A 12,596-nucleotide genomic window follows, 5' to 3' on the forward strand; every position below is an offset into this window, starting at 1 on the left:
TCCACAAGCACTCACAAGGTAATTCATGTGTGCATAACGATGGGCTTGTTAAACAGCAAACAAGAGCTACACTTCGGACAGTTCTACTGTCTTGTAACCAGGAGACAGATTAAGAAGAGCAATTCAACATCACCCCAATTAATGAATGCATTTTCTTCCAACACTTCCGTGTACCTTCCATCTCTTGAGGTTKTTCTCAACTCCCTTCCCTTGCCATACCATCAAATGTTGAATGTCATGTCTAAGCTCTGCCCTGGAGCTGTGCCAATGCTGATGTCTGTTAAGGGAAGAAATGAGGACTTCTTAGCATAGGGCAGGCCAACACTCTTGGCAGTGGCCAAGGAATGCCAAGTGATGGAGTACAGTCTGGACGTGAGCACCAAGGAGTTGGAAAGCAGGAACAGCAAGCTTTCTCCCCGTGTTTCCAAACTCCTCTAGCACTGGCAGTAGCAGCCAGGTCTTACAAATATTAGTTAAGGCTTATGCACCACATTCTGGAAAGCAAATGCACCAAATTTTCAGTACCGTGTGAGTGATGTGCCATCTTCGCAAGTATTGGAGTCGTCACGTTTTCCAGGAGTCTTGGCTCCCCAAATTGCAGATCTACTGACAACAATTTTAAAGGAAATGCCACCACCACTTAAGTTTTCATTAGCTGCCAAAATGGGTTTTTATACAGGAAGCAGCAGTGTTGCTTCAGGAACCTTCCCTCAGTAAACCATTTAGAGAAAGCAATTATCCACATCAAGCTGTAAATCTCCATGTTATGTTAAAATACTTGCCGTTCCTCATCAAAGCCATCCAAGAGTTCTTTAACTACTTTGGAATATGAAGGATGCTAAAATAATCAACACAGGCAAACACCTACTGTAGCAGGTATGCAGCAAGATCTCGGGGGGGGGAGAAGCTTTGGATAGAAAAGAAACTGGCGTGAAAGGAGTAAAAATTCACAAGTTTTGTCTTTTTCTTTGTCAAACGTCTCACTGTGTCTACCAGGCAGAAAATAGGATATGCTTGTTGCAGCTGGGTATTTCTATATTGCGCTGCATCACYCAGCACAACCTGTCCCAGAGGATACCAGCATTGCCACACAACAGATACGAGCACAAGCCAGGGAAGAGGGGGTCCCTGCTCGCCCCCCACGCGGGCGGCTGGAGCAAGGGGCCAGGGTGACAGCCTTCGCCGCAGACCACTGCCTTCCCCTTCTCCTCCGGCAGGATGCAGCTGAGCCGGGATGGCGAGGAAGTAGCGGGACACCAGGCAGTCGGAAAGCTGGCTATTTTCAGCACGCAGCGGCAGATGTGCCTTGCTGAGTACCCGCTGTGGCTTTTGGAGTTGGTCTCCTCCTCAAACCAACCTTCAAGGAGGAGGAAGCTACTGAACTCTGCACTAATGGATCAAAACCAACTAATCTGTAGGACTCCTTTCATTGGCTTCAGGAGCCCGGATCTTGCCAAAGGCCTGTATCACTCCTGCTTCACGTATGAACTGAGGGTAAATCTGCACAGAACCACTGCATATAGCTATTTACACCAGTGCTGCTGAATACAGCCTTTGTATCCCCATACAAAGCTATTTCATGTAGCTGCTTCATGCTAAAACGTACTGCATAATTTTTTTACTTACGTACTTAGAAATGAATACATCAGAACTCATACACTTATTTTTTATGCTTACATTTTATTATTAATCTGTCCCATCTGGAGACTTGGGAGCTAAACGCAAATGCATGTTCAAATCAGTGAGAGACTCTTCCTCAACTTCAACAGAATTAAACCAGACTCTCAATATCAAGATCCCACTGCTATTTACTGACTGATAACARGATGCATATTAATACGAGCAATAAAACATAATATTACAGCTAATCCTATTAGAATAGAGACCTATCAAAGAAATGACTGACAAGAAATACGTTCTGCTAAAATAACCACAGTACCTGTCAGTGGCATTGACATAAAGAATATCTTTGAGCTACAGGTATCTTTGTTAAATAAAAAATAAAACTCTGAAAGAGAAACATATTTTTGTCTGTTTTATTTTTATATGTAATAAAGCCCAAAATGTGACCGTATGTTAAAAGAAGTGTTACTTGTTTATGTATAGTTTCTACAAGACACAGGCAGTATATAAACAAAACAAATTAACTGATGTGAGAGCAAACAAATAGAGGCCGTATATCACGTATACCACGTATATCACAGTGCTTGCATACACTGGTAGCCATCGGCTCTGGAGCACACAGAGGATACAGAAACGGGCAAGGGAATCCTCCTAAAACACAGGAGGAGCACAAGGAACCATGGCCTGAGCTGCCAGAAAGCTAGTGGCATGACACGGCGGTTATAACTTTGTGAAGTCTTTAACTACAGTTTCTTCTGCACGTTCATGTAATCACATCTTACGTCTTTCAAACGGAATATTCTGACAAGCCTCTTCTGCGCTCCTGCCACCTCCAAACAACACAAATAATTATGAAGCAACCTCATTTATAATAGGTGAAAATCAGATGTTTGTTGAACAATGGGATGCAAGGGTTGGGGGACCAGGAGCGCACGTTGAAGTGTCCCTGGAAGGTACTGGATTTAGCAGCAACACCTGCTTGAGTCAGCAGAAAGCCTGAAGCAGTCTCACCAGAGGACAAGCTCATTGGGATGCCTGTTTCAAGCCCTGATTTCACAGGGCTCCCTGAGAAGACCCTGCTGGGGACAGTTATCTGACATGAGGAATAAAGGTAATAGCCACAGTCAAGGCCAAGACACGCAAAAGGACAGGCTGCCAGTCTGGGTTAAAACAGAGGCTAAAATTCCTGGTCATCACATCCATACATGGTCTGGGCTATCACCAAGCAGGTCTTTTCTTCCTGTGACTTGACCAAGTTGTTTTCTCTTCCAGTGCTTCACGGATGGTTGGTCTGCACTCACCTGGGCAATAAGGAACATGGTTGGTCAGGTCAGGTCAGCTCCACAAGAGATGTCAGGTTTTTCTGTTTGGCCACATGCCACGGTACCAGCACAAATCAGGAAGGGGAATTACAGCCCCCAGCTGCCTGGCAAGCTGCTTGCTAGGTGCCTCTGTCACCAATGCATCATGTTCTAGTAACTAGCAAGCGCAAAAAGCATGAAAATTCTTTGAACTTTGAAATGCTGAAAATTCCTGGCTTTTTCCAGCACTCGAGAAGCAGTGACTCACTCACAAGAAGAAGCGCTCCAAGGGCTACATGGTTCTCCACAGCCCCAAGCAAGAATGGAGAGCTGCATGGGAGATTGGATGCATGGGTTCACACCTTCACCCTGCAGAAACAGCACAGGGTTCCAGGCAAACACGAGAGCCCACAGGAGATATCATCACAGATGAGCTCTTTAATGTAGGGTTCTAATAAATACTTACTTGCCACACATTACTGAATTACTGAAAACGCAATATTCAGTACAAATTACTGAAATGAACCTGACCTCATAATTCTTACTTGGACACTTGTTCTGTTAAATTGCAGACTAAAGGCTATAAGGTTTGGTGAGGTGTTTGGGACTAAACATAAAACCTTCATCAGGTCCAGCGCATCCCTGCTTTGCAYGTGCGTTGCAATGCAGGAGACAGCAAGGGTCGCTGCACCTTGACAACTCTGCCAGGGCATCTGCAAGTGCAATTTTGTGGATTACAGGAAGATGCTAGGAATTTTATTTAAATAATAATAATAATCTTCTATGGTGTGACTGTAATTTAACAGCTTAAATGCTCAGTAACATTTCACCTGCTCAGTTAGAAGATGTTCTGCTGAAGTAATTTTTGGTTTTGCCTTAACACACACAGAGTTCTGGTGCCATCTGCCGTTTGCTTGGGATTGGTAAGCAAGTGCAAGCAAGGCAGATGAAACTCAAATAATATCAGAACAAAAAAATGAAATAATAAATTAAAATCTGGCATAAATCAAAATCCTTCAGATTTCCTGGGGTCTCCTGTTGCAATTTAGGGATAAATGGGGGTTTAGCTGAGATGTATTTATGTGGGAAACATCACAAGCAAATCTCTGCCGACACAGTGCTCAACGGCACAGGAATTCAAACCCACTCCCCTCCTAGAAGTATTACACCCAGAGCGAGACGAAAACAGAGAGCACAGCAATCAGACCTGCCTGTTCCCTCATGAGGGTAAGGAGAGAGGAGCATTTCCTCGGGACTAGCAGCCAGCAGCAGCAGAGYATGGAAACACAAGTACTTGCCCCACTGTCTTTTCAGGATGCCCAGTTTGACCCAGACCCGACACAAAGATAGTAGCTCATAAAGATACCAGTTTGTGTTTGACAAATATGGGCAGTGTTTTGCTGGAGCCCTGTTCAGCTGCTTCCCATGCWATACTTCATATAAGAATCGTTCACATCATCCTTGGCAACAGCTATTTATACTAACTATTGTGGTTCGCTTTAAGCATGCCTGCTGTCCATCAGCAAAACAGGTTTCACACCAGATACAGTGCCTCTTCCTTCTTACATCAGTCATTAAAAACTGAGAAAAGGTTCAAAGCCATGCAGAGAAAACAGGTAAAATATGTTTTGCAGACCACAGACAACATAGTTTTTAAATGTGCTTGCTTCTGGGTGTTGAAACTAGCAATCTTGAAAACCAGAGGTGCTTGCACAGCCATCCAGGCAGGCTGCAGCTGTTCGGATGGCATGCTGAATATTCAGAGAGAGCTTCTGTGAGAGCTAAAAACAGAAAGCCTGGGTGGTACGAGGCAAAGTGCAGGCAATCCAACTTCTGCACATGTTCTGATCATCTTTGGCTGAGGCACACTGAGAGAAAAAGTCTCAGCTTTTAGTCTATTTTMTCTTCCTCAACAAACTGACTCCCTCTCCTAGGCACCAAAGTGAAAAGCCRATTGTAAGAACTACTATCACGATGTGAGATGGAACAAGAGATCATGACAAACTCCGTCCTTTCTGCCTAGCAAGTAGTTTGCTTAGGGAAAGGTCAGGTTAAAACATCCTTCCCTGGAAATCTTTCTGCTCTACCTTGATAAAACCTAGACCCATATCCAGGGAGAAAACTCACAGATGATTTTAACATATTTTGTGGAGCTGGCATTACAATGCAGACTGCAGAGGTTTGTTAGGACCTGAACTGGGGGCACATCAGTACACTATCTCCATAGATATCAGAGTAAGTGACCTACCCAGGATTGGCAAATATCCAACAAATACTCMCCACTCCTCAAATTACCTATAGATAAGTCTATATATCTCAGACTGGCAGTGGTTTCAGTTACACTGGAAAACATATCAGATATGTCAAAATGCCTGAACTTAAACCCAAGGGAGTGCTGCCAGAAAACATAACTGTAAGATCACCCAATAAGCAGATGCCTCCAGGCCATCACTTAATAAAGGCTCTATTGCAGCACCATGCATGAGCTTTAATCTGAGGCTTGTCAGACTCCCAATTAAAACACTGCTCCTGAGATTCTGCGTACAGAGAGCAAACAAGCACCTCTGCTAAATTACTTTCAGAAGTTAATACTGAAAGATGACTGAAAACACCTGCCAGCAATGCCACATTTGTTACATAACAACACATTTTTAAATTACTCATGCTATTTGCAACCCTTTTCCAGCACACTTGCTCAATGCCTTTGAAGACCACCAACATGCGCCAGCAGAATTTGGAAGAGTATTTGCCTAATAGTGACATCATCAAAGATAACCTGGATTTACACCAGCATAACTGGTAAGAATCTAGGCTAAAACTACTGATTTGCTTGGCCCAGGGAGAACTGATCTTCTGTGGAATGACTAGTAACAGCAAGAGAAGGATGAGATTCATCCTGTTGTCCAAACAAAACCTTCATGGAGAAGTACATCGCTCCACTGAAGTTAGGGGAGCTCCATCTTCAATTCAAAATTGGATTTGGACCAGGGTACTATCAAAGATGGGAGGTGGCCTAGCAATTGCTGGTTTCATACTGGTTTCACTCTTTAATCAGCCAGACTTGGCTCAGTTAACTGGTGAGTCCAGTTTCAGACAAGTTTGACTAAGTTTAATCAGCCAAACTTGGCTAAATGTCTCAGTGTTTACCACCCACTTTGAGACACCTGTGGAGAGGAGATAGGAAGGAGAGCTTGGAAGCCTTCCACCACATACAGTCACAGCTCCTCCACTGCATTGTCCACACACTGCAAGCAGGCTGTGACACCTGTGGTTATGATGCTCAGGAGACCTTCCTGAGTCTCTCCTCCTCTGTTTGCAAATGATTACTTTAACACATAATCATGTTAATTACACTTAGCTGAGAATCTCTCAGGTGAGGGCTCCAGGCTGTTTTCAGCAATGGGTACAGCTGCCTTTAAACACATACCAAACACACAGAAGTTCACCCTTGCAGGCCTCTTTGCTCACCTCCTCATTCTTACAGCAGCTATCCTCAACCAGCCTCTGCCCAACAGTGGTAAATCACTCTTTGGGAAGGACCAGTGGGGCCTGCCAGGCTGCCTGGAGCTCCTCTTTCGTCCGGGATTCATAGTACTGCCATACTGCCAAGCTCCTGCCAAGCTTCCTTCCTATCCCAGATTCCCTAGTGATGAGAACACCATCTTGATCTAAGCTACTCCGAGGGACAAAGATGTGCTTTGAAGTCTGTGTTTCACCAGGGTCATCASACTCCCAACAAAGGTCTGGATTTCCTTGCAGAAACAGGAAATTTCTGCCTAAATCCCAAACCTGTTAGCCATAAGCATTAGTTCAACTCAATCATCACAATCTACCTAGGCATCAACTTGCCACTGAAGATACCTGATTTCTCCATAGGGCAGATTCCATTCRTTTTCACACCAAGACCATTTGTTACTTAAATTCCTCTCAGCTTAAAAATCTCTTTCGGAAAACAAAAAAAAATCACTACTCATCTGTCTCAGAGTTTGATCTGGTATATGTTGAAATGTCAATTCAAAAGACCCTGACAAAGCACTTCAGGAAGAAGAGCCCCAGCATTTATATGCCAGCTGCTTTTCCATTCTGAGTTTTTAAGATAGCTGGAATAGCCAGTCTCTTCTCACCATCCCTACATTCAAGCCAGTGTCAAAAGTTCATCTGACAATTATGCCATCAAGGGGTAAATAATAGTTTGAATTCCTAGGGCTAGATGGTCTAGCTAGAGGATCCAAGTAAATCCCATTGATTTGTATTACAGTTACTTGTCCACAGCAGGATAGAGCAGCACTCCTGGAGTTCAAGACATGTTCCTCAGAGGTCTTCAAGCGCAACAGAGAAGAGGGAGGCAAAATTSAGTCAAAGACATCTGAAAGGAAGGAGGTGCAACTCCCAGAGCATCATCCCTAGGCCAAAATCAGTGATGACAAATGATGATGAGCATGCACCCAAAGTGTAAATTAGCCATAAAGCCCAAGAGCGGCAAAGCTGTGCCACTTCCACAACATTTAGAAGGCACAGAATGATTTCTGCTCAAAAGCCGATGAGTATGGAGGGGAGAACACAGCAGGAAGGTCACTCCAGGAGCAACCTGAGATAGCTGTTCACAGGCACATCACTCCCAGCCTCCTCGGTGCTACACTCAGCCCTCACACAAGCAGACACACCCTCTGYCTAGGACACAGCTGGCACAAAATCCCATGCCAGCAAAGTCGTATTTCTTTTGCACACCTACAAACTGTGCAACTTATATATTCTCTGACTACTGCATATGCCACCCTTTCCAGCACCATCCGGGCCTCGCACTAGTAAACCCCTCTCCCTCACCAAGAAGCRCCACCAGGTACTGCATGCAGGGCACAACCAGAGGAGACCATGAGACGGTAAAGGGAGCTCCTCTTCCTACTTCTTTCCACGCAGTACTGCTGGCTTCTCCACTCCCGTAACGCCAGCAGTATCACACCTCTTCCCACACCAGCGCTGCAAAGGAGGCAGAGTAGAGAGGAGTGCTTGCTCATCTTTAAGGCCAGCTGATCTTGATACCATTCGCACCAGCACAAAAAATAACAACAAAAAACAAAAAACCCACCACCATACTGGGAAAGATGCTTTAACCCGAAGTAATTTGTGACTTTTTCATAGCTTTTGTGATGTGGCATGAGGGAAGGAGACAAGTAACAAAATAAATTTAACAGTTTGCGCTTGCAGGAACCCTAACTGGTCAAATTTTCCAACGGGTAATCTGGGGAAGACTTCAAGCAGCCTACAAAAGGTAACTAAGTCAGAGTACCTCAGTTTGCTAGGCAGGGCTTTGCAAAGCAACTGGACGATTCTGAAGGTCCCAAAACTCACACAGGTTGACAGTGACAACATTGAATGACTTAAGGCCTTCAGCTGTGCAAGTACCCTTGCTACAATGAAAGACAAGATCAGACTCATTTATCGACATTTTCAGAGCAACAAGCATGTCCCCAGCAGCTTTGCTTGGGGATATCTTGGTCCTACCTTTCATGTATGTCCACAAAGCACTCCCTGAAATAAACTGTTACCTAGGATTTTGGAGCACAGTAACTTCCACTTGAATTTGCTGCAGTAACACTGGGCACAGCCACACAATCCTGTGCTTCAATAATGGCCTCGCTCCAGCTCCTCACTACTGAGTACTTCATGGAATAATGCACCTCGTTTAAAAATTTAAGCTCATAATGGCATTGTGCTTCTGCCACCAGAATGTTGCTTCAGGTCCTAGGAGCTTTCTGTAGCTCTTCTAGCAACAGTCTTGAGGAGACACATACGAGACTGCTGGAGTCAGCAAGACATTCTGCTGGCTCCACCAAATCGAAGCCATCCCCTACATTCCTCAGCACTTGGGGAGGGCAAGTAGCTCAGATTTTCTTTATATCCCAATTAAATAGAAAATTCTTCACATTCCAGATTTGTATAAAGAAGTCTTGATTCTAATGAAGTTCTGTCTCACTTCTCTTTCTTGGCCCTCTTTCAATGCAGAGAGTCACAATTAACCTGAGCTGGCATCTTTTTAACACTCAGGAGCATTAACACAATAAATTAACTATGATCTGGCCACAGCTGTATCTAACAACAGCAGACCTGTTCTCTTCTAGCTAATGGTGCTGCTCTGTTGACTTCCAAACAGCCTGGAGAGAATAAATTGCTGCAGTTTATTCCCATACAGCTGACATTCCCGCCATGCCATCACTCACAAGCAGGGATCTGTACATGAGAAATGTAACCCACCACCCCAGACAGCCTTCAGTCCTCAGAAAGGAGTTGGTGTGTCTAGAGGAATCTTTCCACTTCAAGACTCGGCGCTGACTCAAGCTGCTGGCCCAAAAATCAAACTGATGGCTCAGAGAGGTGAGCAACACTTTAATTTCTGGCATACTGATCATGTTCTCATATTACCCAGTAGCTTTTTGGGGAGTGGGGAGGAGAGGGAGGGATTTGATTTTTGATTTCAGATAGCAATGCTCTCAATTCTGGCAAGTGGAGCTCTGCTCTCACCTGCAGGCTCATCAGGCAAGGGCATCTCAGGGTCCTGGCAAACCAAGGCCTCCAGCACCAGAGCATGCCAGACTTGGTCCTGCTGCCTGCACGAATATCTCCCACTCTCACCCTGGGGAACCACAGATCCCCCAGGCAATACTGTGGTTTCCATAGCAAGAGCAGACTCAACTGCCACCGCAAAGGCATCCCAGCTTCACAGCACACATGTGAGGGGTGAAGCCATGATGAGCTCCCCATCCTGAACAACTCCATTGCCAAGGTACTTTGCAAGCAGCCACTCCACCAATACTTAGTTTAGGGTCTCAAGCTCAGAAAAGAGGCAAATGGTTTAAAACGCACCTTCTTCAGTTGCTGCTTTATGTGCTGCTGGGATGCAGGCTCAGCTGTGCAGTACTTCCCCGTCATCACCTCCCGCAGCGCACAACTTGCAGCCGGCAGCCAGGACATGCCGGCCCTGCAGCACAGTACACACCTGCCAGCCCAACCTGGAGTCTAGAGAAAACCCAGACACGTGTGCATGGGAGTCTGGGGCTTCCCAGCTCCAAATGGCAGAACTATTGAGGATTAAATGTTTTTCGGGGAAAGCAGGGAGCAATGTCCACCTGAGGGTAGGGCCTGCCCTTTGAAAGGAACCTTGTTCTCTCTGTCACTTGGATGTGACCTCACTCTTTTAATATATTGCTTTTCAGTTGTATTAATTAGCACATTTTGGAGGCCAGAGAGCTTTTTTCCATAACATTGTGCTCTCTTTTAGAATAATTCCTAGCTTGTGTTTCAAAAGGTAGCCAGAGAAAAACAGTGCTGCAACTTTACTGCAGGAAAAAGAAACCTGGTCCATTTACCAAAAATACTATTAACAAGAACTGCAACTGCAACTAGTCTCTATTCTTGTTGCTCATTTAATCTACAACATTTTAAATGCATTCACTGACCTTCTCTCTAAACCAGACACAAACTTGGCAGGGGAAGGCAGGCAGAGGCAAAGCCCTGGCTTTCCCATGCCTTGCACCGCACACATTCCTCCATGGTATCATTTCCTAATTTCCAAAGGTGATGGCTGTCAAGGGACAACCCCTCACTGACTGCCAGGGGCTGCCACTAGGCTCCAGTTGCAGCAATAGCTGGAGATCCCAACTATGTGGATATTGCTGTGTTCAGCGCTGTGAAAAGTGGCACGTGAAGTGTTTCCAGCACAGATGGGGACAGCCTTCCCCCACCCAACACACACTAGATCAGTTRGTTTTGTTTTCCTGAGGCTCTCCAGTAGTTACACACCATAGCTTGCTTACAAGACATAAGCAAGAGTTTAACAGACACACAGTCTCCATCAGTCTGTAGTAGATAGAAAATTCAAGCCCTGCTGTATTTTTAGGGCTTTCTACCTAGGAATTTTGTGTGCCAGCTGCCAAAAAGACAGCAATCTGAGCACACACTGAGATCACTTCCTAGATATATTTTTAAGCAATCAGCGTGACATCTAGTAGATCAAGAGCCCACCAGTATCTTAGGCTCAGACCATGGGTGGCTGTCATTACACAGACCTTCACAGAATGATTTGCATCCAGCATTCGTAAAGGAAACTTCCTGAACCAGAGCGACCCAAGGTTCAGATCACTGTAGAAAAATCTTTTCACAAGAGGGGAACAGAGACAGTATGACCAGAAAACCTTTTCACCACTCGTAAACAGAAACAGGTATGTACTAGCATGAAATGTAACATGGGTCACGAAAAAGAAATCATGACTTGCTTTTCTAATGAAATGGCATTAAAATCTAATAATCTGGTCACTGCTACTGCTCCGATTTACATTCAGTGCAAGCTAAAACCTGACCTGGCCTTCTAGATTGCCTTTGGGTAGAAATGAGCATATTTGCTTTAGCAATGCACTTGGGTTGCTTGACAGGCCAACAGATTTGTATGACACCAGCTGCTTCCATATCAAATGCTGTGCACATCGTTAAAATTAGACTGATCATATTTCCTGGAGGGGATTCTGCTGTACATCCCACTTCCAGCCATCGCATGGGCTCCCCATCAATAAAGAATTTATTTCTTGGCATAAATCAAGCACACATTATTCTGTAGAAGCCCAAATGCCATCGTTATTCATTTAAGTTAACCATTTCTGTCCCCCGAGACCAGGGTGTGACACATCTCTATCGTAAGAGCTGTTTGTGGGAGCTGAACAGCCCAGTCTTGCTGCTTTCTAGAAGCAAAAAACAACTATAAGACCAGGTGTTTCTTTATTTTCCATTATAGAAACATCAGCACAAGTTACTTCATTTTATGCATCACTTTTTGCAAGCTCAGTTTTCTATGAAATAGCTTAGTTTTTGTTAAATTAATTCCCTATAAAGTTTCTTCTGGTTGTACAGTAATAGCTTCATTTAGACAACTTGAACAACTGTTTGTGGGAATCAGTACTTTTCACTGCTTCCTAGCCTACACCTTAACGCTACAAAGATGCCTTGAAACTACACGGTGCTCAGCGACATTCTGATCATTTGTGCTTTGCACACGTGACTTGCACTGTGCGTAAGAGCTCTAGGGCTAGAATGGTTTTTGCTATGTTTTACAATTCAGTGGGTCACCAAGTTGAGCATTGTGGTGCTACTGTAGCAGGTATAATGGTGATGATAGTGCTGTGACTGCTGCAGTTTTTCCAGACTTGATTATATGATGCACTCTGTGTCACTGTAGTTTTGGACAGTTACCACAAGCTCTGTTGGTGGAGCCAGAGTTGTTGGTACAGACTGAGACTTTTTCAGATGCCAACAGCTGCCTCAGCTCCTCTAGTGAAGAATCAGAGACAGGGCACAGCCCAGATACAGATTTGACAGTATTATTAGATCCTAGTGCAGTAATTCCCTAGCCTCTGCAAGAGTCACACAAGGCCAAAATTATGGCAAATCTTCTCCCCACATTGGCATCAGTGTCAGCTGCATCTCCTCCTCCCCCCTGCTGCCCTTCAGACCAAACAGCACCAACATCTTACTCTATCACCATCTTAGAGGGTCACTTGGGATAACTCTGCTGTTCAGGTTCAGGCAGAGGCAAGAGCTCTATCCCACTGTGAGCAGGAGGTGCCCAAAGACCCCTTCTTCTCCCAGTTCCCAAACCGGCCCACCCCCATGGCATTATGCCCAGTA

This window comes from Rhea americana, unplaced genomic scaffold (assembly GCF_003343005.1).
Source record: "Rhea americana isolate MKP2758 unplaced genomic scaffold, rheAme1 scaffold_37, whole genome shotgun sequence".
Taxonomy (NCBI): Eukaryota; Metazoa; Chordata; class Aves; order Rheiformes; family Rheidae; genus Rhea; species Rhea americana.